Consider the following 25,186-nt stretch of genomic DNA (forward strand, 5'->3'; position numbering starts at 1 on the left):
CTTGGAAAGACAAAAACAAACAACTAAATGAAAAGGGTACACAGGGCTGCAGCTGCACACCAGCGGCATCGCGGTTCGCAGTGGTGTACAAAGAGGCTGCTGGGGCGACCGGTTTCTGCAACACAGGGTGACCACTCGCGGGTTACAGAGGCATCTCAAGGGCTAAGGGTCAAGTGTTCGCCCCCGGAAAGCTGGGGATCCAGCTTGTCCAGTCCGAGGCGCCCTCTCCAAGTCCTGGGCACTCTGGGGAGATCTCGGGGACCGAGCCCTCTGCAAGTCCTGGGCACCCCTCCAAGACCCGTGTGCCCACGGGGGCTCCTAAGGTCCGCGCCCTTTCCGAGTCCAGGGCGCTCACGCCCCATTCCCGAGCTCGCCTCTTAGGGTGTGGCCCACGCATGACCCCCTCTAGTGGGCTCAGTACGAAGGCACCTGGTGCTGGGAAAGCAGCTTGCAGCCGCTCTGACTTGACTGAGGGCCTTCTGCTTGAGCTCAGCCACCTGCTCGCTCAACAAGGCTGGCCCTGGACGTCGGCTCCGTGTTCTGGCCATTAAGCGTCTTCACTTTCTCCTCCAGGAGCTAGAGGCGCTCTCGCTTGCGCTTGCGGTACTTGGAGGCGGCAAAGCGATAGCGCACCATTTGCGCTCTGCCTTTATGTGCACTTGAGTGTCCCTGTCGATGGGCGACTACTGCCGACTCTCGCCGAAGCTCGGTACTACCGGCAGCATCTGCGGCTCCTCTTTGGCCCCTGTCAGGCGCAGCAGAAGCCCAAGCGCGCCCGGTGGCGGCGGCGGAAGGGCACGAGCTAGGAGGCGGCGGCGAAGGCCATTGTGGGGGTGCCACCTGCTGCGGCCCATGTAGCTGCTCGAGTTTACACATTCCAGAGCAGAAAATATGACTCTTATAGAACCAAGTAAATAAATAAATAAAACCCAAACCCACTGTCGTGGGTCGATTCCGACTCATAGCGACCCCATAGAACAGAGTAGAACTGCCCATAGAGTTTCCAAGGAGCATCTCGCGGATTTGAACTGCTGGTTTCCTGGTTAGGCGCCATAGCACTTATCCACTATGCCACCAGGGTGTCCTCTTACAGAACAGAGGAGTTCATCTGACGTCTAATACATTCACTGGCCACACATTCCACTTCCATAAGTCCCCACCACGCCCACGACCTTGTCTTGGCAGAAAACTGGGCACAGACTTACACCCACAGTCTCTGCCCCTCGGTGTCTCCCGCTACTGCCAGGGCACAAAGTGCAGAAGGCATGCTGAGCCCGGCCCTTTTGTTCCAGTCCCTAAAGGATCAAGTCCAGTCATTGGGCATTGAAGATCATAGCGACTTACACCGGCAGAGAAACGAGCCTAGTGTTTTTCAAAACATTTTTTGGAACTTGACCGAGATTTCCCTACCCGGTGTTTGTGAAGGAATTGGGAGCCTGTGAGTAGCATTTCTTGGCTATGATTTATTTTATGATACTGTTAATTTTAAGAATCGGAAAGTGTAAGCGGGGGGGTGGGGAACCGCTCCTCGACCATGAAAATGTCCTAAAGAAAAGCAGAAATTTCAGATGAATCAATTTTGCAACCGCATATTGCTCTGGCAAGCAAGTTTCCGTGGTGTAGTGGTTATCACGTTCGCCTCACACGCGAAAGGTCCCCGGTTCGAAACCGGGCGGAAACAAACTTGGTGTACTTTTTGTGAATTCTGAATTTACCTCCAGAAACTCTTCATCTGAACATGCTTCAACCAAGCCCCTAACCTTCGCTTTCCTTTTGTAGCACCAGACTTTAAATTAAAAGTAGAATGTAGTTGACATGCCTCCTAGCCCGCCCCCAGATGCTTGACAGGCACTCATTTTCCATTGGGTTAGAAAATTTTTGCAGCCGAGAGAAAGGCGAGGTCTCTGTCCTCTTTCGGCACAGAATTCAAAGTGAAGAGTCCTGAGACAGTAGTGTGGCTGATGTACGCAAAAAACAAAACAAAACAAAAAACCATGCCTTCGAGTCCATTGCGACTCACAGTGAAGGTATAGGACAGAGCATAAGGGCCCCACTGATTTTCCCAGAGCGGCTCATGGACTCAAACTGCTGGCCTTCTGCATAACACCCCAGCGGTTAACTAAATCGCCACCAAGACTTGGGATATGATAGAAAGGAAAAAACAAACTGCTTCCCGGTTAAGTGGATTCCCACCCATAGCGAGCCAAGAGTACACGGAAAAGTGTCCCATAGGCTTCCAAGGAACTACTGGTGGATTTGAACTGCTGACCTTGTGGTTAGCAGCCATACCTCTTAACTACACTACCAAAAAAAAAAAAAAAAACACCTATTGCCCTAGAGTCAATTCTAACTCCTAACAACCCTACAGCAGAGAGTAGAACTGCCCCATAGGGTTTCCAAGGAGTGCCTGGTGGATTACAACTGGTGACCTTTTGGTTAGCAGCCATAGCATTTAACTACACTCCCAGCGTTTCCGAAAATGAAACAGCTGATCTTAGAAGATGTACAGGTGCACGGCCAGGAGTAGTGAGGCTAAAGCAGGGTTACTAGAATCTGTTTTTATATACAAGTTTGGTAAGGGGTTACAGTTAATGGTGGAAACCATTATGTGTGAGGGTTTCTTAAAGTCGTTATGAAAAGTTCCAGAAAGGAATAAGAGTACAAGCAGAAACTCACTGTTTCTTTGTTTTCCCTACCTAGACCTGGAACGTTCCATGAAGGGTACTCTACCTTAACCAACAAAGAACTATGCCACTGGGAAGTTATGCTGTCACAGTGGAGCATGTTGCAATTTCTTTTTGTTTCAACTGAGAACGCATTGTAGGTCACCAAGCCAAGAACACATGTTGCCAGTTTGTTCCCAAGGAAACTTCGGCTTAGTAACTTAATGGAATCTAGCCAAAAAAGACTCCTTAAATCAATCATGTTTTCCCACATTATCTTTCTAACCTTGACAATAATGTCATTTTTCTTAATTCACTTCCTTCCGTAATAGTATATTGGAGACTCCCTGATGGTGATTCAGTGGATTCAGCTAGTCTCTTGTGCCCAGCGCACACTGGCTAATACCTCATTGCAATAATCATCTTTGTCTGTGCTGAATAAAAATCTCATTTGATTAAATTTGATTCTGGGGTCATTTTCCTCATGACAGACAAAATGGTGGCTGTCAGTGTAGGAAGAAGTAGTCATAGTCTGGAAATATTTTGAAGAAAGAGAAAAGAGAAATTTCTGACCAACTGGATGTGAGGTATAAGAGAAAGAATGAAATAAATGATGACTTCAAGGTTTCTTAGCCTGAAAGACTGAAAGAATTGAGTTGCCATTAACTGAAATGGTGAAGATTGGAGGTAGCAGGGTTCTTAGAGAAAAATGGGAGTTCGGTTTTAGACATGCTAGCTTTTAAGATGCCTAGTATAAATCATTCAAGTGGTAATGCCAAGGAATCAGTTGTGTATAGAAGACATGAGGTTAATGGAGTGGTCTAGACTGCAGATACAAATGTGTGAGTTGTAGACATATAAACCAAAACCATTTTCATCAAGTAGTTAAGGGCTTGGCTACTAGTCAAAAAGTCACCAGTTCTAACCCACCAGCCACTCCACAGGAGAAAGATGTGGCAGTATGCTTCCCTAAAGATCATAGCCTTCAAAACCCTGTGGGGAACTCTACTCTGTGTCCTACAAGGTTGCTATGAAATGATGTAGGCATGCAAATGATTTAAATCATGAGAATGGGTGAAATTACCAGGGAGTAAGTGTATATAGTGAGTGTATATAGAGAAGAGATTCAAGGACCAATCTTTGGGAGATTCTACTATAGAATGGGTGAGGAGAGGCAAAACAAACACAGGATATTGAGAAGGATAAGCCACAGAGGTAGAAAGGTAGTTAGGATAGCAGTGTCTCTGCAGTAAAAAAGAAAAAAAAGTTTTAAGACAGTAAGTGTGTTTATTGACACTGAGAAGTTGTCTTAGTTTCTCAGTGCTGCTGTAACAGAAATACCATAAGTGGTTTTCTTTAAGCAACAGAAATTTATTTTCTCAGTTTAGGAGTCCAGATTCAGGGCCAGCTCTAAGGGAATGCTCTTTCTCTGTTGGCCCTGGGGGAAATCTTTGTATCAGTTTCTATAGCCCCAGAGTTCCTGGGTTCCTTGGTAATCCTCACATGGACTTCTGTCTTCTTCCCTGTTTGTTCTCCCTTATCTCAGTGCCAATCTGTTGTTTTTGTATCTCAAAAGTAATTAAAGAAATATCCTACACTGTTATAACAAAGAAAACTGCTTCCAAAATGGGATTAAATCTCCAGGTATAGGGGTTTGGATTCCAACACATATTTTGGCAGGACCTAATTGAATCCATAAGAAAAGTTAAGAAGGATAAGGTCTTGAAAGAGTGAGAGGTCATTGGTAATCCCGACAAGAACTTTCCATGAACTGGTTGTGTCAAAAAAGCAGAAGGCAGGGGATTTAGAAACAGTAGGAGAGAAACTGGAGACAGTAAATCTGCATAACTCTTTAGAGGGGATTTTTTATACGACCACCTGAGAAATAGGATAGTAGCTAGAGGATATGTTGGGTCAAGAGAAACCGTTTTAAGATAGGAGATGAATAGCATATTTGAATGTTCATGAGAATAACAGGATAGGAGCAAACTGAGAAGTTTCACACATTCACTCTGACTTTAGCACGGATCTAGATAATGGTAACGGGGGAGAGGGGGAATCTCCCTTCATGGGCAAATATTATACTGAAAGCCAGCTGGTAGTTAAAATTAAAAAAAAAAAAAAGGAGAATATGTATTATGTTTAACTGTTATTATTTAGGCAATTAACATCATTTTCCACAGCTGTTAAGGGCAGTGCAAGAGGTAAGCAGACAGTCAGGTAGAGGACATAATCAGATAAAGTGCTTGAGGGCCACAGGGAGACACAGTGTACTGGACCCTGAAAAAGGGAGAAGGAGAGAGATGCTCAAACGGACAGCCACCATCAGAGGCACGCCCCATCCCCAAGTCCATCCCCACTCCCAGTTTGGTTTTCTTCACTAAAATTTCTATCTTAAGGGTTTATGTCACTTGTTCCAAAAAAACTGTTTTGCCTTTTTTCTCCCACCCCCGTTAGAGGGGGAGCAAAGCGGGTATAAGTGTGACTACTGAAGATTAAGGAAATTAAGTCATCATTTGATCCAGATTTAATGTCACAGAGGCTATTTTCAAAGCTCAGCTGAGTGCAAAGGAAGGACAGCAAAATCTTTTTAATGGAAAAGCAGCTTCTTCCTTGGCCCCTACGGGGATCGAAACCACAAACTCGGCGTTACCACCAACACTCTAGCTAGCTGAGCTAAGCAGCCACCTGTGCAATGTTTCCTCCACATTCAGAATGCACAAAGATTGCTCCTTCCCTCTTCACTCATCCAAAGGATACTCTCTTTTACATAATCTTAACTATGACTAAATGACACTATGTTTTCAAGCTTCTCTTTATGTTTTCTATTTCCCCTTTCCGCACTTCCGCAAGGAGAAAAAGAAACACAAAAACTCTACCTCCAGCAGGAATGAATTCGCTCCTTCTATGGAACATTAGATGTTCTGGAGCTCGTGGATTTCGTCCGGACAGAAACATTCACTAGAGACACCCCCCCCCCCCCCCCCGCCACCGAAGGGTTTGGTTGATTTGTTCCCAGCTCAGGGCGTGAGAATTTCTTTCCAGATGGGAAGGAACCTCCTAGGCGGATCTGCCCTGCTGGCTCCTGTATCCCGGGTGATGCCACTTCTCTGTGCTTCGAGAAAACGTCCTGCGGTGTGAATCTCTGTTGGTCCATTTTGCGATTTTATTGTCATTAGCTGCTTACGAGGACTGTATTATCTCGTTCTTCACTCTTCTAGTATCCCTGATGCCTGCACAGCAGGGTTGTTGGCTCAATAAATTAAGTTCACAATTGGGAAAAAGCGTACAGTATATCATGTTTGCAATGATCAGGTCCTAGAAAAATAAAAAAAAAAGGCTCTAGATTTTGCTAAAAAGAAAATATATTCCTTTAATCGTTAACTGCGATTTTCAAACAGTGGAGTTGAAAACGCTCAGATTATTTCGGACGTGTCAAGCTGCTCTCTCTTTCCCAGGTACCCCCAGAACAAACAGGGACTCCGGGGTGGAGAAGCACGGATGCCACCATATTCTGTCGGCTGATCTGGGGGCAAATGCCATCTCTAAACTCAGCACAAAGTGTGTGGGTCAGCCATGCCAAGTGATGCTTAAGGCAGAGCCTGGAAAAAGTTAGTTCACTCTTAGCTAAGGAGAAAACAAAGGTCTGTTAGGGGAAAACTGACTCCACAATGGGATTAAATCTCCAGGTATAGGGGTTTGGATTCCAACACATATTGAAAAGGAAGGGGAGAAGAAAGAAAAGAAAAGAAAAGTATATCAGTGTTTACATTCTCCTCCAGTAAATCAAATAAATGGAACAAGGAAACCTCAGGCATATTTCAAAGAATTAGGTGTGTGTGAGGCAAAATATGAGGATGTTTGATGCCCCAGGTCCGGACAGTATAGAGCCCAGTCTTGCAAACCACCTAAATCCCATGTATCTAGCCCTGTAGCTTGTCATACCGGGGTCATATCCCTGCAGCTGCCCAGCCCCAAGTGCTGACCTACAGGCCTCTAGAGTTCAGTCCTAAGAACCTTGTACACTGGCTCCTAAAGGATCATTTTCTTTCACTAGAGAGCATACACAGGAGAAATTGCCATGGGACAGTATTGAGGAGTTTCTTGAAATCAAATCCTCCCTTCCCCCATGCCAGCCTGCTTGTCTTTACAAGGGAACTGGGTACTTGAGTGAAGGCTTTGACTATTATGAGTAATGGAGTTTGGTTAATTTTAATACACAAATAGTATGAGTGAAAAAATCACACCATCGCTGTGACAATTTCCTGAAGGAAAAGGCTTTGAGATTATCCAGCCTGGGACATCTAGAAAAACTCTAGTTTATCCTGTGCAGGAAAGTTGCAACTGAAAGCAAGTTTCCTTGTAAATGCGGTTATCAGGTTTGCCCAATGCAGGAAAGGTCTTGCTTTGCAACCGGGTGGGAAATGTGTATTTTTTGAATGTTAGAACTGAACTCATTTTGTATCAGAGATCCTCCCTTCTAACCCCACCAATAAAAACCAAACCAAATCTGTTGTGGTCCAGGTGATTCTGACTCATAGTGACTCTATAGGGCAGAGTAGAACCACTCCAGAGAGTTTCTAAGTAGCGCCTGGCGGGTTTGGTTAGCAGCCTCAGCATTTAGCCACTTTGCCACCAGGGTTTCCACCCAGCATCTGAGTGTATGTATTTTGATCAGCCTAAAAAAAACCTCACACCCTCTCTGAAGTCCTGGGCTTGAAAGCAGGGCAGTGTGTCCCTTGAGACATTGGTACCCAGGTGATCCCTCCACCCCCAGGGCATTCCAGCCCCTCCCATCCCCCCAATTGTCTTTGATTCCCTGGACTCCAAGTGGGGGGAGGTGGGTGTCAGCAGAATGAGGTGCCTGCCGCAGAAATCCCAGGCTGCAGGGGCAGTGGATCAGGCTCCCTTCAGAATCCAGAGAGAGGGATTTACTGCTTCATGCCAAGTGAAGATTTCAAATTCTAGAAGGAAAGAGCTCCTCTGAAGTGGAACACTAGGGCCTTCAGAGTCAAGACCAATGTCATTAGGAGCCTCCATTGATTTTTTTCTTCTCGTCAAATGTCTTGTTCATTTGCTGTAATTAACAAGGTGTTATTAATATTGTGAGAAGGATGTCTGCTGCATTATATACCAGAATAATGTCCGGTTTACATAAAGTAGAGCAGAAAGTCAATAGTAACTGCACCAGAGTGCAATGGGGAGAGTAGTAGGAGAAAGGGCCAGAGAGGAAATTGAGTGGGGAGCAGGGAGATTACGTAGCACCTTGCACGTTATTATAAGAATTTTCACTTTTTGTTTCTTTTTTATTTTATTTTTTTGAGTGCAGTAAGGAGCCATTGCTGGATTGTAAGCAGTGAGTACAATAAGGAGTTCTTTTGGGGTTTTAAAAAGGATCCCCCTAAACGTTCTGTAGAAATCATCTTTTTAAAGCAAATGGAGGCAACCTCAGGACATATTAAGAAATACTAATAATACTCCAAATCCGAGAATATTACGGCTTGGGGAATGCTAGTAAGAATTAAAGTGTGGAGAAGTGGCCAAATTGCAGATATATTTTAAAGATAAAGCAATGAAAGTGTTCTGAGTGACTGGATCTGGGGAATAGAGCAAAAATGGAGGCAGTGAAGATCCCAAATTCTTAGTCCTAACCAGCTGGAGGAATAGAGTTGCAGTTAAGTGAGATAGGGATCAGTATGGTTGGAACAGTTTCAGAGGATAGATATGAAACTCGGTTTGGGATATTGTTAACTATAAAATGCTTATTGTAAGACTTCAAAGAGGAGATATCCATTAGGCTAGAGGTACACAATGGCACTCAGATGAAGACCATGGGAAATGTAAATCATTAGACAATGAGCTTAGCCAGGAGATTAGAAAAAATGGAGAAGAGAAGAGGCCTAAGGATTGAGCTCTGAGACATTCCAGTGTTTAGTCAAAAGCCAAAGAGGTCTTTGGATCAAAACAGGCAATGTCATGTTCCTCCGTAAAACAGTCACTTCTTTCCTACTTACCAGGTTCAGATTAAAATCTAACTTCCCTACTGTGATGGACCCTCCCTGACCTCCCTGTTCCTGCACCTATTATTCCACTTAGTTTCTCTTTTCCGCACACTCTGATTGAAGCCTACAACTGCAGCTTCCCACACTCCAGTTACTCTCTATTCCATATGCACCCAAGGCTTGAATTCCACCTCCATTCAACTGCTCTTCAACAACCTTACTTATTTTTTAAATCCAATAAAGTATAGATTAGCCAACAATTCGTCCAGCAAGTTGTGATCATTAGGACTCGGGATGATGCCTCTTTTCTGTGCTTCTGTGAGGAAACCCTGATATTCGTATCCGTCATTCTACTCAGCAAGTTTATTATAACTAAATTACTGTGAGAACATTTGTCTTAATGATCAATTGAGGTATCCCTTCCCTCTTTCTAGTTTGCCATTTCCCTAAGGACATCAGGTACTTCCAGTGACTACGATGGGATTGGACTGCTCAATAAAAAAATTATTTCTTTAAAATAAATATTAAAGCAAAATTTTGAGAAAAGTTAACAAACTAACATGTGTGTTAAATGGAATCTCTGTTTATCCTGCTGATTAATTTCAAAAAAAAAAAATAGGCAGGCTTGAGATTGTGCTAATAAGAAAGAAACATGTTTTTCCCCTCCTTTACCCACAATACTTTCATCTGTTCCTGGTTTAGCTGTCACAGAAGGAGACATAATGTGATCTTTCTTAGAGGCTGAGAAATCTCTCCTATCAAGAGTTTCTAATACTTCCCGGACAAGCACATTTTTCCTGGCGAGCACTTTCACCAAGATTCTGCCTTCGGAGAGTTTAATTTAGAACCTAGTAGAAAGCCGATTGTTTCCAACATCCGGGTAAGGACAGTGATTTAGGACAGTTGAAATGGAGTGAAGAACAAAGAAGAGTCAAGTACATCACGAAGGTCATTTACCCGCTATAAAACAGATTAAAAGGTATCGGACACCGAGTTCATCAGATATGAGTGAGACAAAACTGAAGAGAAGTTCATTTGGCGAATAATAGGCTCACTCGCCACAGATTTCACTTCCACAAAGCCCACACCACGGCCACGACACAGAACTGGGCACAGCCTGATACCATACCCTGTGGGCCTCAATCGCTCCCGCTACTACCAGGGCACAAAGTGCAGAAGCCCTACTAAGCTCAGATGGTTCGTACTAGTTCCTAAAGGTTCCAGTTCGGACACCCGGAGATGACGATAATTACGCCTTGCGCCGCCAAAGAAGTGAGCCTAGAACTTATCAAGAAATTCCTTGGAACTCGCCCGAGATTTTGCTACCTGGTGCTTGGGAAGAAATTGGGTCATTGGGGGTAGCGTGTGCTTGGCTATGATTTATCTTGTTCTGACATTGTTGATTGTAAGAATCGGAAAGTGTGAGGGGGAAAAAATGCCCTTCAATCATGAAGACACATCCTAATACAAAGGCACAAATTTCAGATTCAGCATCTTTCAAGCAAAAAGATATCAACACAAAGAGGTTTCCGTAGTGTAGTGGTTATCACATTCGCCTAACACGCGAAAGGTCCCCGGTTCGAAACCGGGCAGAAACAGACTGGTCCTTCCTTATGTGAATTCTGAATTTGCTCCAGAAACTCTTCATCTGCATATGCTTACGTTTCAACCAACCCCATAAGCTTCACGTTGCCCTTTCAACCCCCGACTTTAAATTACCAGAATAACATAGCCCACTTGCTTCCTTGTCCGCCCACAGCACTTTGTCAGGTCCTCGGTTTTCTATTCGGTTAGAATGTATTGTGCACCCGCTGCAGTAGCTAGCCATAGGAGGAGGCGAGGTCCCCATCAGTTCTGGGCACAAGATTCAGAGTGAAGGGTCCTGAGACTGCAGTGTGGCTGCTGTATGCAGGAAAGATCAAGAAGCCAATTGTAACTGCGGCAGAGTGAGCAAGGTGGAGAGAGTAGCAGGAGCAAACAAATCCAGTGGATGCTTGTTAGGTCTGTCAACGCGTCAATGTAAGGAGAATTTTCTAAGAAGAGAAATGAGAGTGTTTTATTGCGGAATAGGTAACAACAACGACAACCCAGGTCAGTGAATCACTGGGAGGTCTTCAAATTCTGAAAGAAGAGAAGTATTTTTATGCATGAGGGCTAGGGACCACAGATGAGATAGGTAAACCTGTTGTTGCGAAGTTGATTCAGACTCAGGACGACCTATAGGACAGAGAACTGTCCTGTAGGATTTCCAAGGAGGGGCTGGTGGATTCTAACTGCTGACCTTTTGGCTAGCAGCCAAGGTCTTTCCTTTTTTGAATTTTTTTTTTTTTGTGTGCTTTAAGTGAAAGTTTACAAATCAAGTCAGTCTCTCATACAAAACCTATTATACTCCTTGCTATATACTCCTAGGTGCTGTCCCAGTAATGAGACAGCTCACTCCTTCTCTCCACGGTGTGTTTCTATGTCCATTCAGCCAGCTTCTGTCCCCCTCAGCCTTTGCATCTCCCCTCCAGAGAGGAGCTGCATGCATAGTCTCATGTGTCTACTTGATCCAAGAAGTCCACTCGTCACCAGTATCATTTTTTGTCTTATAGTCCAGTCCAATCCCTCTGTCTGAAGAATTGGCTTCAGGAATGGTTCCTGCCTTGGGCTAACAGAAGGTCTGGGGACCGTTACCTCCATGGTCCCTCTGGTCTCAGTCAGACCTTTAAGTCTGGTCTTTTTATAAGAATTTGAGGTCTACATCTCACTGATGTCCTGCTCCTTCAGGGATTCATTGTTGTGCTCCCTGTCTGGGCAGGTATCGGTTGTAGCCAGGCACCATCTAGTTCTTCTGGTCTCAGGCTGATGTAGTCTCTGATTTATGTGGCCCATTCTGACTCTTGGGCTCACACTTACCTCCTGTCTCTGGTGTTCTTCATTCTCCTTTGCTCCACGTGCTTGAGACCAGCTGTTGTCTCTTAGATAGCCACTTGCTAGCGTCTGAGACCCAAGACGCCACACTCCAAAATGGGATGAAGAATGTTTTCTTAACAGATTTTATTATGCCAGTTGACCAAATGTCCCCTGAAACCATGGTCCCCAAACCCCAGACCCTGCTTTGCTGGCCTTTAAAGCATGCTGTTTATTCAGGAAAGTTCTTTAGCAGCCAAGTTCTTAACCACTTTGCAACCCAGGCTCCATGAGATGGGATCAAATCCCAGGTATAGGGGTTTGGATATCAACACAAATTTTGGGGGGACACAATTGAACCCGTAACAAAAGTCAAGGAAGAGAAGGTCTTGAAAAAGTGAGAAGTCGTTGGTGACCTTGACGAGAAGTTTCCATGAAATGGTAGTGTCAAAAAACCACAATATAGTGGATTTCAAAATAATAGGAAAGAAACTGGAGACAGGAAATCTGGATAACCGTTTAGAGGAGATTTTGTTATAATGCCATAGGGATATGTTGAGTCAAGTGAAACCTTTTTAAGGTAGGAGACAAAGAGCATACATGAGTGTTCATGGGAATAACAGGATAGTTAGGAGAAAATCCAGAGGTTTCAGACGTTCACTCTGACTTTGGCACCTTTCTAGGTCCTGGAGAGCCAGGAAAAAAAAAAATCTGTCTTCACAGACAGAAATTATACTGGAAGCCAGCCAGTAGTTTAAAAAAAAAAATGAAAATATGTGTTATATTTGACTGTCCTTGTTTTAATAACTAGCAATGCCATGTTCAAGGGTAGGAAAGCACAGTGTAAGGGATGAATAGACACTCAGGTACAGGAGATAATCAGAGAAAGCGCTTGATCGCCACACGGAGACACAGTGAGCTGGACCCTGAGGAAGGGATAAAGCGAATGAGATGCTCAAATGGACAGCGGCCATCAAACACACACCCCATCTCCAAAACCATCCCGACTCCTAGGTGGCTTTCTTCACTAAAATTTCTATCTTAAGGCTTTATGTCAGTTGTTCCAAAAAAACCTTTTCCTTCCCCTGACCTCCGCCCCCGCGCAGCACCCCAAAGAGAGAAAACGGAGAGGTTATAGGTGTTGCTACTGAGGATTAAGGAAATAAAGACGACATTTGATACAGATTTGATGTCACAGAGGCTATTTTCAAAGTGCGTCAGGGGTGTAAAACGAGGACACCAAGATTTTTACTTTTATTTTTAAGTGAAAAAAACAACTATCCTTGGCCCGTATGGGGTTCGAACCTGGGACCTTGGCGTTATTAGCACCACGCTCTAACCAGCTGAACTAACCGGCCACCGGCGTGGCAGTGTTCTTCGTTTCTGAAGGTACAAGAATTGTTCACTCTTCACTCATCCAAAAGATACTCGCTTTTAAATAATCTTAAACCCATCAAAAAATCTTAGCTAGGATTTCTTAAACGACACTATTTTTTCAAGCTTCTCTTTATTTTTTTCTATTTCCCCTTTCCTCACTCCCGGAAAAAGAAAAAGAAACAAAATTTCTACCTGCGGCGGAGATGAATTCGCTTCTCCCATGGAAAAAAACACTTACTAGAGCTCTTCGATTTCGTCCCACGTGGAAGATTCACTAGAGAGGGCTCCTTCATCCTACTCCAGGAAGCCTTTGAGAACTCTTCAGACTCCCCCCGGGAAGGATCTGGTCGATTTGATCCCCGATCACGTCGTGAGTATTTCCCTCCAGAAAGGAAAGGAAAGTCCCGGGTGAATCTTCCCTGCCTGTTCCTAAATCCTGGCCAGATGCCCCTTCTATGTGTTCGGTGAAAACGCCCTGCCCGCGTGGATCTCTGTTGGTCCATTTTATGATTTTATTGTCATTAACAGCTCATGTCCCTCTTTCCTTTCCTTGAGGCCAAGGACTGTGTTGTCTCATCCTTTACTCCTCTGGTATCCCTGGGGCCCACACAACATGGTGGGTTGCTCAATAATTTCAGTTCACGAATGGGAAAAAGCGTACAGAATATCATCTTTGCTGGGGATCTGGTTTTGGAAAAATAAACAAAGGCTCTAGCTTTTGCTAACTGGCCAATATATTCTTTTAATCATTACCTGCAATATTCAAACAATGGAGGCCACGACGTTCTGATTCTTTCGGAGGTTTCAAGGTGCACTCTCTGTCCCAGCCATTCCCAGAAAAAATGGACTATGGAGTGAAGTGCGGACGCCACCATCTTCTCCCTACTGATGTGGGGGCAACTGCCATCCCTAAACTAAGTACAGAGTGCGTGGGTCAGCTATACCAAGCGATGCTTAAGGCAGAACCTGGAAAAAGGAAGCTCCCTTCTAGCTAAGTAAAAAAAAAAAGGAATGTTAAGGGATGATAGTGAAAACTGCGGGAAGAAGAAAGAAAAGAAAAATATATCATAGTTTTCCTTCTCCTCCAGTGAATCAAATAAATGGAAGAAGAAACTACAGGCACATTTTATAGAATTAGTCACGTGTGAAGCCGAACATAAAGGTGTGTGATGTCCCAGGGCTGCATAATGGAGAGTTCAGTCTTGAAATCTACCCCCATCCCATTTATCTGGCCTGCAGCTTGACATTACAGGGTCACATCCCTGCAGCTTCCCGGCCCCTAGTGCGGACCCACGGACTTCCAGAGTTCAGTCCTGAGGGTCTGGGGCCCTGGTTCTTAAAGGATAATTTTCTTTCACTAGAGAGGTATATACATGGGGCAATATTGAGGAGTATCTTGAAATCAAATGATCCCCTCCCTCTCGCCAGCCCGCCTGTGTTTATAAAGGAATGGGGTCCATGAGGGAAAACTTTGTTATGAGTAGTACAGTTTGGTTGTTTATTTTAATACGAAAAAAGTATGAGAGAAAGGAGCGTACCATCACTGTGAGAATTTCCTGTAGGAAAAGATGGCTTTGAGATTATCCAGCCTGGAGCATCTAGAAAAACTCTATTCTGTAGAGGGAAGGCCAGTTTCATCGTAATTGCGGTTATCGGGTTTGCCGAATATAGGAAAGGCCTTGCTATGAAACAGGGTGGGAAAACATGTGTTTTTGAACTTAGAAAGGAACTAAGTTTATACGGGAGAGTCTCCCTGCTAACCCAACATATAAGATCCTATATATTGTGACCAACGCACGAACTCCCCTGCCCTCTGTGTGGTCCTGGGCTGGAAAGTAGTACATCTTGTCCCTAGACTGGCTGAAACTTTGGTCTTCCACCCGCCCCCAGCGACTGGAACCGCATCCCCTGCCGGGTTCCTCTCTGTTTCCGTGGTTTCCAAGCGGGTGGAGGCGGGTCTCAGGAGAAGAAGGTGCCCGCCCCATAGATCCCAGTCTGCGTGAAGGCGCTGGACCTGGCTCCCTTCAGATTCAGAGCCTCGGATGTCCAGGTTTTCTGTCAAGTGAGGGTTTCAAATGCTTAGAAGGAAAGGGTTCCGCTTTGCAATCGAGCTCTAGGGCCTCGGTTGTCAAGTGTCATCAGAAATCTCCATCATTTTTTTTCATCTTTCCAAAGGTCTTGTTCTTCTGGTTTAATTAACAGGATGTCGTTAATATGTTAATTCTTAAAAGTGAAAGACTTTAGAGGAATTATTTATATAACTAATGTAAGGCTAGGTTTTTTGTTTTGTTTTGTTTTAAGGCTAAATAAAGTAAATTCAAAAATTTTTAGAGAAAATGTTTTTAAAACATAATGATTAACATTAATTTCAGAGACCTTCAGATATAACAGATAATAATCTTGGAACATAATATTAAATAGTTAGGAAATACCAAGATTATATCAAGATTAATAAGTTTTTGAACTTCTGAATAGTAGTAAAAAATTTCATGGGTAAACAATGAGGATTTTCCAGTTAAAACACTTTCATGACAGGTTGGAAAGAAAGTGTCCATATTTTGGGGATTTTGGGATTCTTGGAAGGGGACTTTCCCACTGAAAGCATTGACTGCCCTCCAGTGGGGGCTGGTGTAATGTTGAAAAATGATAGAAAAGTTCTTGGGGATATTCACTAAGGTAGGAGTTTTAGGTATGAGGCAGTGCATCCAGGAAGTCTGGTTGGGTCAAACCTTTGTCTCTTTTGGCTTGTGTACAGCAATTTGCAAGGTAAGTCTTATAAGCATATTTATGGATTCCTGTGTGTGATAGGGAGCCCCGGTGTCTTTGGGTTGTGGGTGTGTGTGCCTGTGTGTGTGTGTATGTGTGTGTGTGATGTTTGAAAAATCAATGCAACTAAATGGATTTTGCAGCTTGTGCTGGGACATGTGTTGCCCACAAATTATGTATCAAAACATAAATTCAGAAAGACTTCTTGATTCTACATGACTGAAAACACACAGCATCAAAATTTTCTTCAAAGGACAGAGTAATCATGTCTTGAAACACAAAACTATCGATGTTCATGATACTAGATTGAAAGGAAGCAGTAACTATCTAAGTCAGCAACTGAAATAATAAAATCACAACATACAAACCTTAACTCAAAGAAAATTTGGTAATCTCAACTTGACAATGTGTTTCATGTAATTCATAACATACTAAAGAAATTTTGTAGTATTTTTCTATTTATGAAGTATTTGTGGCTTTCTATGAGATTTCAAAATAGTCAGGTGTTTATCATGTTTGGGAAATTATTATGTTAGAACTCTTACTTTGAAGGCAGATTGCACAAGAATAAAATCAACTCTTTAACTCAGTGAACAAGGAAAAGTTTGTTATTTTAACAGAAGAAACTCAATTCTCTCTTTTTTTTCATATTAAAGTTTTTAAAAATCCTCATGAATTAACTCATCAAGTATAAGAACTTTGACTATATCAATCAAATTCATTCTTTTAACAAGCCTTTGAAATTTCTTGTCTTTTTTTCATATTTCTCATTTCATAATCCTTCAATACACACACAACCCCCAATACACATAAATATACCCTTTTTATGTGGCATACTAACTTTCTATTCAACCTTCTTTTAACTTTCTATAACTTTGAGTATCCATCTAAATTCTTTTCCCATGCTTTTCTTTCTCTCATCTCAGCTACTTAACCTCCTTTCGATTTTCTACAAGTTTCCTCCAACCTTCTACACCTACCTATATCCATCCAAATTCTTTTAAGGAAACACATTCCATGCATTTAATCTAGTCTAAATTACTTAAAGACATGTTGGAGACTGCTTTTAATTTGACATATTAAGAAAATGTTACATATTATGGGAAAGAATTTGTCAGAACAAATTCACTTTCACTAATTCTTGGCAATATTAGGACTACTCAATTTCTATAAGCACTTTTTATCATTTTATAATTTAACGTCTTACAATAAGGTCTATGACCCATTGAGTTAATGTTTGTGAATGGTTTGAGATAAGGCTCTAAATTCAGCTTTTTGGGTGTGGTTATCCAATCGCCCCGGCACTATTTGTTGAAAAGACAGTCCTTTCTGTGTTGAATTGCCTGGGCATCGTTGTTTAAAAAAAAAAAAAAAAAAAACTCAATTGCCTCTGATCAGAAGATTCTGTGTTTGACTCTGCCTAAATATCTTACAGAAAAAAAAAAAAAAAAACTTGTATTTTTCATTTACAGAAATTAATTTAATTTTCTAAAATATTTTTGGTTGTAAAAAATAGTATTAACCTGATTTTGTTAATATTTTTCTCTTAGTTTTATTCTTTAAAATGTTTTTAAAATATCTCACTAAGAACAATGGAGTCCTACAGTCTGGAGAAAGAGATTCTACTTTAGACTTTGCCTTTAAAACTGGTTTCGTTCACAGTCAGACAGATCTCTTTTGCACCACTGGCCCTGACTAAGGGCTACTTATTCTTCTTTGTGGGAAAAGAAGCTATTTAAAAGAACATTGAGGAATATTAATCTTTATCAGTTTATACGGAAGTAAGCCAGTGGCATAGTAATCAGTTCATCTAGTACCACATTCATCTAAACCTGTTATCTTAACACCATAACTTCTAAGTTTCAAAGTTGTAAAGAAACTCATAGCATGATTATAATTTTAGGGATTACAATTTTCTATGTTAGTTACCTATGAGCATTTCAAGAATTGGATCAGTGGTAGAATTTCTAATTCCATTCCCATTATTTTTGAGTATGGAGATTCATGTGCATATTAATGATAAATTAGATATAATATTGTTCTATGACTTACCTATCCTCTAAAATCAAAAGCAGTACAATGAACGACATTTCTCACATAGGCATCACAACATTTCTTCCTGTTAGGATGTCTTGTTCGTGCCACTTCAAAATGATGCAACATTCTCGACCCCTGAGCTGCTACCTATCTGGCCCAAACTACCTGCATCTCTTCCCTGAATTACTGCAGTAGCCTAACAACCTTCCTTCTGCTGGTTAGCAGCTGTCTACTAAGCCTGTCTCCAACCTTGTTCTCTGTGTTGTGTGCTGGGTTGTGCTACTAGATACCCTCCTTTCAGGACCGAGGCATTCATTTCCCCAGCTGCTAGAAGTGTTGCTTCCTCATGGCACAAAGTTGAGGCCCTCTGGAGGAATTGCCCTCAGCTGAAAGGAACTGCCTCAATCAAACTCATCCCCCCTCTGTGAAAGCAGCCCACCATAGTGACTGCTCAATACATGCCTATAAAGGTCTGACTCTCTTGCCTGAACTGATGAGCCATCCCATTTCCAGAGCTCCTCATGGAATCAGCTCAGGCCTGTGTCGTTTCCTGTCAACTTTTCCACTTCTCATCCTGCTTCCCTCACTCCCGCACAGGTGGTATTCCCATAGTATTCACTAATAAACTTCCTGCACACAAATATCTAATCCATGGGAATACACTTTGTGCCAGGAGTGGTCCAAGGAGCCACACACTAAGTGGGATTTTGTAGCTGGCTTACTCTCCATTCATATGGCAATGAAGACACCATTCCTAGTGCTAGGTGGAATATGGGTGTCCTCAGTATGTTGTAGTAGTGCAATTGTTAAGACATCCATCTGTGTCAAACTGGGATAGGATGCCAATGGATCCAGTGGATGCAATAATGCAGACATTTAAGAGCTCTGGGGAAGTAGGACTGATGGCTCTCCTCGAATGTCATTGAACCACTAAGAAAAAAAAAGAAAGAAAAGCTAAAGTTGATTAATTTCTAATTTAGAGAAAAATGGAATAGGCAGAGTACCTCTGTGAAGGCATCTAAAGAGACTTTTATCGCCTGAGCCTTATATTGTCCATGGATGTTTGGACTGTCAGGACATCTGTAGAGAATAACACTGTATTAATCCATCATATTAATTTGACCAAATGGACAAAACATTTGGAAAGAAGAAAAAAAAATGATGGAGGCTCCTTATGCCTACCTGCAGGGCCAGATATATGGGGTGGGATTGGTTTGTAAGACTGGACTCTATACAGTCCATCCCTGGGACATCCAATATCCTTATATTCTGCCTTACACATGCCTAAATCTTGGCAATGATACAGGGAAGTTAAGCTCTCACACAGGAACGTATTGCTGTTTACTCGTGACTGAACTGAGAAGCAATTCCAAGTCGCTAAGCCAAAAGCAGGTATTGCCAGGTTGTTCCCAAGGAAACCTTCCCAGAGTAACTAAATGGAATCTAGCCAACGAAGACTCCTTAAACCAATCATGTATTCCCATATATTATGTTTCCCACCTTTGGCAACGATGCAATTTTCCTTAATTTACTATTTTCTGTAAGAGTATATTAGAGACTCCCTGATTATTATTCTGTGGATTCTGCTAGTCTCTTGTGCCCAGTGCACACTGGAAGATATTTCATTGCAATGGCTATCTTTGTTTTTGGTTTTGCTTAATAAAAATCTCTTTTGATTAAATTTGTTTCTGTGGTCTTCTCCTACGATGTAGAAGATGGTGACAGTCAAGGTAGTGAAAAGTAGTCAGAGACTGCATATATTTTATAGATAGAGACAAGAGAAATTTCTGACAAAGTAGATGTGAGGTGTGGGAGAAAGAGTTGAATCAATGATGGCTTGAAGGTTTTTTGCCTGAAAAAATCAAAGAACTGAGTTGCCATTAATGGAGATGGCTATAGCAGGATTATTAAAGAAATATTGGGAGTTCAGTTTTAGAAATATTAACTTTTATATGCCTAGTATAAAACATCGAAATGGTAATGCAAAGGAATCAGTTGTATATACAAGAATGGAGCTTAATGTAGCGATATAGACTATAGATACAACTTTCTGATTTGTAGGCATATAAACGAAAAAAACAAACCAGTTACTGTCAAGTGGCTAAGTGCTCGGCTGTAATGAAACAGTCACCAGTTTGAACTCTCTGGCCATCCCATGGGAGAAAGATGTGGCATTTGGCTTCCATAAAGATTCAAACCGTACCAAACCCATTGCCGATGAGTCAACCCTGACTCAAACTAAGCTATACGACAGTGTAGAATTGCCCCATTGTGTTGCCAAGGTTGGTGGACTCCGAACCCCAACTTTCTGGTTAGCAACTAAGCTCCGTAAAGTTTACAGCCTTGGAAACCTCATGGGGTAGTTCTACTCTGTCCTATAGGGTCACTATGAGATGACTTATGCATATAGATGAGTTAAACCATGAGAATGGGTGAAATTACCAGGGAGTAAGTGTATATAGAAAAGAAGTTCAAGGACCAATCTGTGAGACACTCTACTATAGAACAGGTGGAGAGAGGCAAAAGACTCAAAGAATGTTGAATAGGTTTTGCCAGAGTGGTAGGTTGAAAGACTGTCAGGACAACAGTGTCCTGGAAAGAAAAAAAAAAAAATGTTTTAAGACAGTAAGTGTGTTTATTGACACTGAGAAGTTGTCTTAGTTTCTTAGAGCTGCTGTGACAGAAATCCCACAAGTGGTTTTCCTTACAGAGCAGAAATCTATTTTCTCACAAGTTTGAAGGCTGGAAGTCCAATTTCAGGGCATAGCTCAAAGGAAGGTGCTCTTTCTCTGTCAGGCCTGGGGAAAATCCTTGTCTCAGTTTCTCTAACCCAGAGTTCCTGGGTTCCTGGATGATCCTCACATGTGCTTCTGTCCTCTCAGTGCCTAATGTGTTCGTTGTGTATCTCATAAGTGGTTACATCTAAGACACACCCTACACTGATATGGCCTTATTAACATAACAAAGAAAACCCAATTCCCAAATGAGATTAATTCCACATTAGAGGGGTTTTCATTCCAACATGTATTGAGGGGGCACAACTGAATCCATAGGAGAAGTCAAGGAAGAGAAGGTCTTGGAAAAGTGAGAAGAGTCATTGGTAATCTTGACAGGAAGTTTCCATGCACTGGGGGTGTCAGAAAGGCAGAATGTAGTGGATTTCAAAACAGCAGAAGGGAAACAGAGATAGCAAATCTGGACAACTCTTTAGAGGAGCTTGTTTTATTAAAGTTATCTGAGAAATAGGGCAATACCTAGAGGGAAATGTTGGGTCAAGAGAAGCATTTTTAAGATAGGAGACAAATGGCATATTTGAACAATCGTGGGAGTAGCACAATAGTCAGGAGAAAATCAAGAGGTTTCACACATTTACTCTGACTTTGGCACTGTTCTAGGATCTGCAGATCCAGAAAAGGAAAAAAGAAAATTTGTCTTCATGGACAGAGATTATATTGGAAGCCAAATGATAGCTGAAAAAAAAGAAAGACGGAAGAAAAATATGCAGTGTATTTCACTGGGATTACTATAAAACTAGAAGTATCTATTTCAGAGGTAAGAAAAGGCCTTGCAAAGGAGGAGGCGACAATCAGGTAGAGGAGATGATCAGGTACAGAAAATACTTGACACTCACATGGGGACACAGTACTTTGGACCCTGAAGAAAGGACAAGTAGAAGGATCATACACACATCCCATCCCCAATGACATCCCCACTACTAGCCTCCTTTTCTTTACTAAAATTTCTATCTTAAGGTGTTATGTCACTTGTTCCAAAAACTGTTTCTTCTCTTCACCACACTCACCTTTGAGGGGGAGCAATCAGGTAGGTGTCACTACTGAGGATTAAAGACATAAAGCTGACATTTGATCTAGATTTTACATCAGAGTATCTATTTTCAAAGTGCAGCTGGGTGTGAAGTGAGTGCAGCAAAGCTTTGTTTTCTTTTTCAAAAAATCTGTCATGGATTGAATTGTATCCCCCCAACATATCTGCCAACTTAGCTAGGTCATGATTCCCTGGTATGGTTGTCTACCATTTTATATTCTGATGTGATTTCCCTATACATTGTAACTCCTATCACTCTGATGTAATAAGATGGATTAGCGGCAGTTATATTGATGAGGTCTTCAAGATTAGTTAGAGTCCTAAGCCAAACTCTTTTGAGATATAAAAGAGAGAAGTGAGCAGAGAGACATGGGATCCTCATACCACCAAGAAGTCTGTGCCAGGAGCTATGTTTGTTGTCTCCCTCTTCACTCATTTGAAGGAGACTGTCATTAACCTAATCTTAACTATGACCAAATGACACTAGTTTTTTCAAGCTTCCCTCTATGTTTTCTAATTTCTCTTTTTGCAGTCCCACAAAAAGAAAAAGAAAAGAAACTACCCCCAGCACAAATGAACTTCGCTCCTCCATTGCAAAATAAGACATTCTAGAGCTTATCTATTTCGTCCCAAGAGAAAAACTCACTAGAGAGTGCTCCTTCGTCCTGCCTACCCCAAGAAGACTTTGAGAAGGATATTGAGACCTGGGAAAGCATCAGGTTGATCAGGGCATGAGGATTCCTCCCCAGATGGGAAGGAGGATCTCTCTGGTGGATCCGCCCTGTGTATTCCTAATTCCTGAGGAGATGCCTCTTGTTTGTGCTCCGTAAAAGGCTAAAGTTGATTAATTTCCAACTGATGGCAAAATGTAAAGGCAGAGTACCTCTGTGAAAGCATCTAAAGAGACTTTTTTCCTCCTGAGCCATACATGGTCCATGGATATTTAGAGTGCCAGGACATTTGGAGAGGATAACATTGGTTCACTATATTAACGACATATGATTCATAGACGAATCAATAGTGATCCAGCTCCAAAATGCCATTTACTGTATGGTTTCTTGGACACTCCTGGCACAAGCTGTATTCACGCGGATTAGGTGTTTGTGTGCAGGAAGTTTATCACGGAATGCTATGGGAACAATACCTGTGAGAGAGTTAGGGAAGCAGTATTAGAAGGGGAAAAGTTGACAGGCAGCAACAGATGCCTGAGATGATTCCATAAGGAGCTCTTGAAATGGGATGGCCCTTCAGAGTTGAGGCAAGAGAGTCAGACCTTTATAGGCATGTAGTGAGCAGTCATTACTGTAGGCTGCTTTCAGAGAGGGAACATGACCTTGAATGAGACAGTTCCTTTCAGCTGAGGGCAATTCCTTGAGAGGGCCTCCACTTTGTGCCATGAGGGAGCAACACTCCTGGCAGCTGAGGAATTGAATGCCTTGGTCTTGAAAAGGAAGAAATCTGGGTGGCACAACACAGTATCCAAAACAGAGATCAAGGTTGGAGACAGGCTTAGCAGGCAGCTGCTAACCAGCAATAGGACGTTTGTTAGGTTACTACAGTAATTCAGGCAAGAGATGCAGGTAGTTTGGGCCAGATTGGTAGCAGTTCAGGAGTTAAGAATTTTGGATCATTTTGAAATAGCAGCAGGAGGACATCCTGACACAGAGAAATGTTGTGATGGCTACTTGAGAAGTGTATTTCACTGTCCTGGTTTTGATTTTAGAGCATAGGTAAGTCATAAAACAATATTGTACCCAATTTATAATTGATATGCACATAATCTTCATACTCAAAAATAATGACAATGAATTTAGAAATTCTACCATTGATCCAATTCTTGAAATGCTATTAGGTAATGAAACTAGAAAAATATAATCCCTAAAATTATAATCATCCTATAACTATTTCTTTTATGTAGAATTTGGAAATATGGAAGTTATTTACTATCTCAAAATAATATTTTAAGTGAATGTGGTATTAGATGAATTGATTACAGTACCAATGGATTGCTTTCATTTAAAATGTTAGAGATTAATATTCCTCTATATTATTGGAAAAGGCTTCTTTTCCCACAAGGAGGAATAAGTAGCCCTTAGTCGGGGCCACTGGTGTAAAGGAAATCCATGTTACTGTGGATGAAATCAATTCTGAAGACAGTGTCTAAAGGACAATCTGTCCCAATGGCTGTAGAACTGTGTTGTCCTTAATGAGCTATTTTAAAAATATTTTCAAGACTAAAACAAAAAGAAAAATATTGAGAAAATTAAAGAAGTGCTATTTGTTATGACCCAAAATATTCATTTTAGAAAATTAGATCAATTTCTATAAATGAAAAGTAGCAACTAATTTTTTTTCTGTAAGATATTTAGCCAGTCAGAGTGAAACATAGAATCTTCTGATTCATAACCAAGTGATGGTTTCTGACTCATCGCAACCCATTTCACAAAAATACCAAGATAATTCAACACAGAAAGTGTAGGTTTTTCAACAAATATTGCTGGGACAATTGGATATCCACACACAAAAAGATGAATTTAGAGCCTTACCTCCAATGGTACACAAACATTAGCTCGGAATGGATCATAGACCTAAATATAAGAACTCAAATTATAAAAGTTTTAGGTGAAAACAGTGGAAAAAAATTATGTGACGTTGGGTTAGGCAGAGTTCTTAAATATAACACCAAAAACACTATCCATAAAGGAAAAAAATTGACAAACTGGACTAAATAAAAGTTAGAATCTTTTTCCCTTCAGAAGACACCATTAGGAAAATGAAAAGACAAAACATAGGCAGGGAGAAAATATCTGTAAATTAGGTAACTCATGAAGGACTTGTATCCAGAATATGTAAAGAACTTTTACAGATCAATAATAATAAGATAAACTACCCAATCTAAAACTCACAAATTATTTGAATGGACTTTTCTCCAAAGAAGACATACAAATGGCTAATGAGGACTAGAAAAGATGTTCAACATCACAGTCATTAAACAAACAAACAAAAAAACCCAAATTCATTGCTGTCCAGTCAATTCGAACTCATAGGGAGCATAGGAAAGAGTTGAACTTCCCTATAGGGTTTCCGAAGAGTGGCTGGTGGATTCAAACTGCTGACCTTTTGTTTAGCAGCTGTAGCTCTTAACCACTATGCCACCAGTGCTCCTCATAGTCAATATGCACTCACAAATGAAACCACAATGAGATACCATTACACACCTACTTGTATGTCGTTATCAGAAATCATAGACGATTACCTGTATTACCAAGGATGTGGAGAAACTGGCACTCTCATACGGTGCTGGTGGGAATGTAAAATGACACAGCCACTTTAGAACACAGTTTGACAGCTTTTTAAAAGGTTAATTATAATTTTTATGTATTGTTACATATTGAATTCTATCCTCCAAAAATATGGGTTGTAAATTCTAAACCCTATACCTGTGGAAATGGAACGCATAAACATTGATATCCTAGGCATTAGTGAGTTGAAATGGACTGGTATTGGCCATTTTGAATCAAACAATCATATAGTCTACTATGCTGGAAATGACAACTCGAAGAGGAATGGTGTTGCATTCATCGTACAAAAGAATGTTTCAAGATCTATCCTGAAGTACAACGC

At 41.6% G+C, this 25,186-nt stretch overlaps 2 non-coding genes across 2 annotated transcripts; both read left to right on the forward strand.

Moving 5' to 3' along the window:
- The first annotated feature begins 1,608 nt into the window (after positions 1 to 1,608).
- Positions 1,609 to 1,681, forward strand: TRNAV-CAC (transfer RNA valine (anticodon CAC)). The gene has a single exon. It is a non-coding gene; the product is annotated as a tRNA-Val (tRNA).
- Positions 1,682 to 10,190: 8,509 nt separating this feature from the next.
- TRNAV-AAC (transfer RNA valine (anticodon AAC)) lies at positions 10,191 to 10,263 on the forward strand. The gene has a single exon. It is a non-coding gene; the product is annotated as a tRNA-Val (tRNA).
- The last annotated feature ends 14,923 nt before the right edge of the window (positions 10,264 to 25,186 follow it).

The sequence above is a fragment of the Loxodonta africana genome, chromosome 1 (assembly GCF_030014295.1).
Source record: "Loxodonta africana isolate mLoxAfr1 chromosome 1, mLoxAfr1.hap2, whole genome shotgun sequence".
Classification (NCBI taxonomy): domain Eukaryota; kingdom Metazoa; phylum Chordata; class Mammalia; order Proboscidea; family Elephantidae; genus Loxodonta; species Loxodonta africana.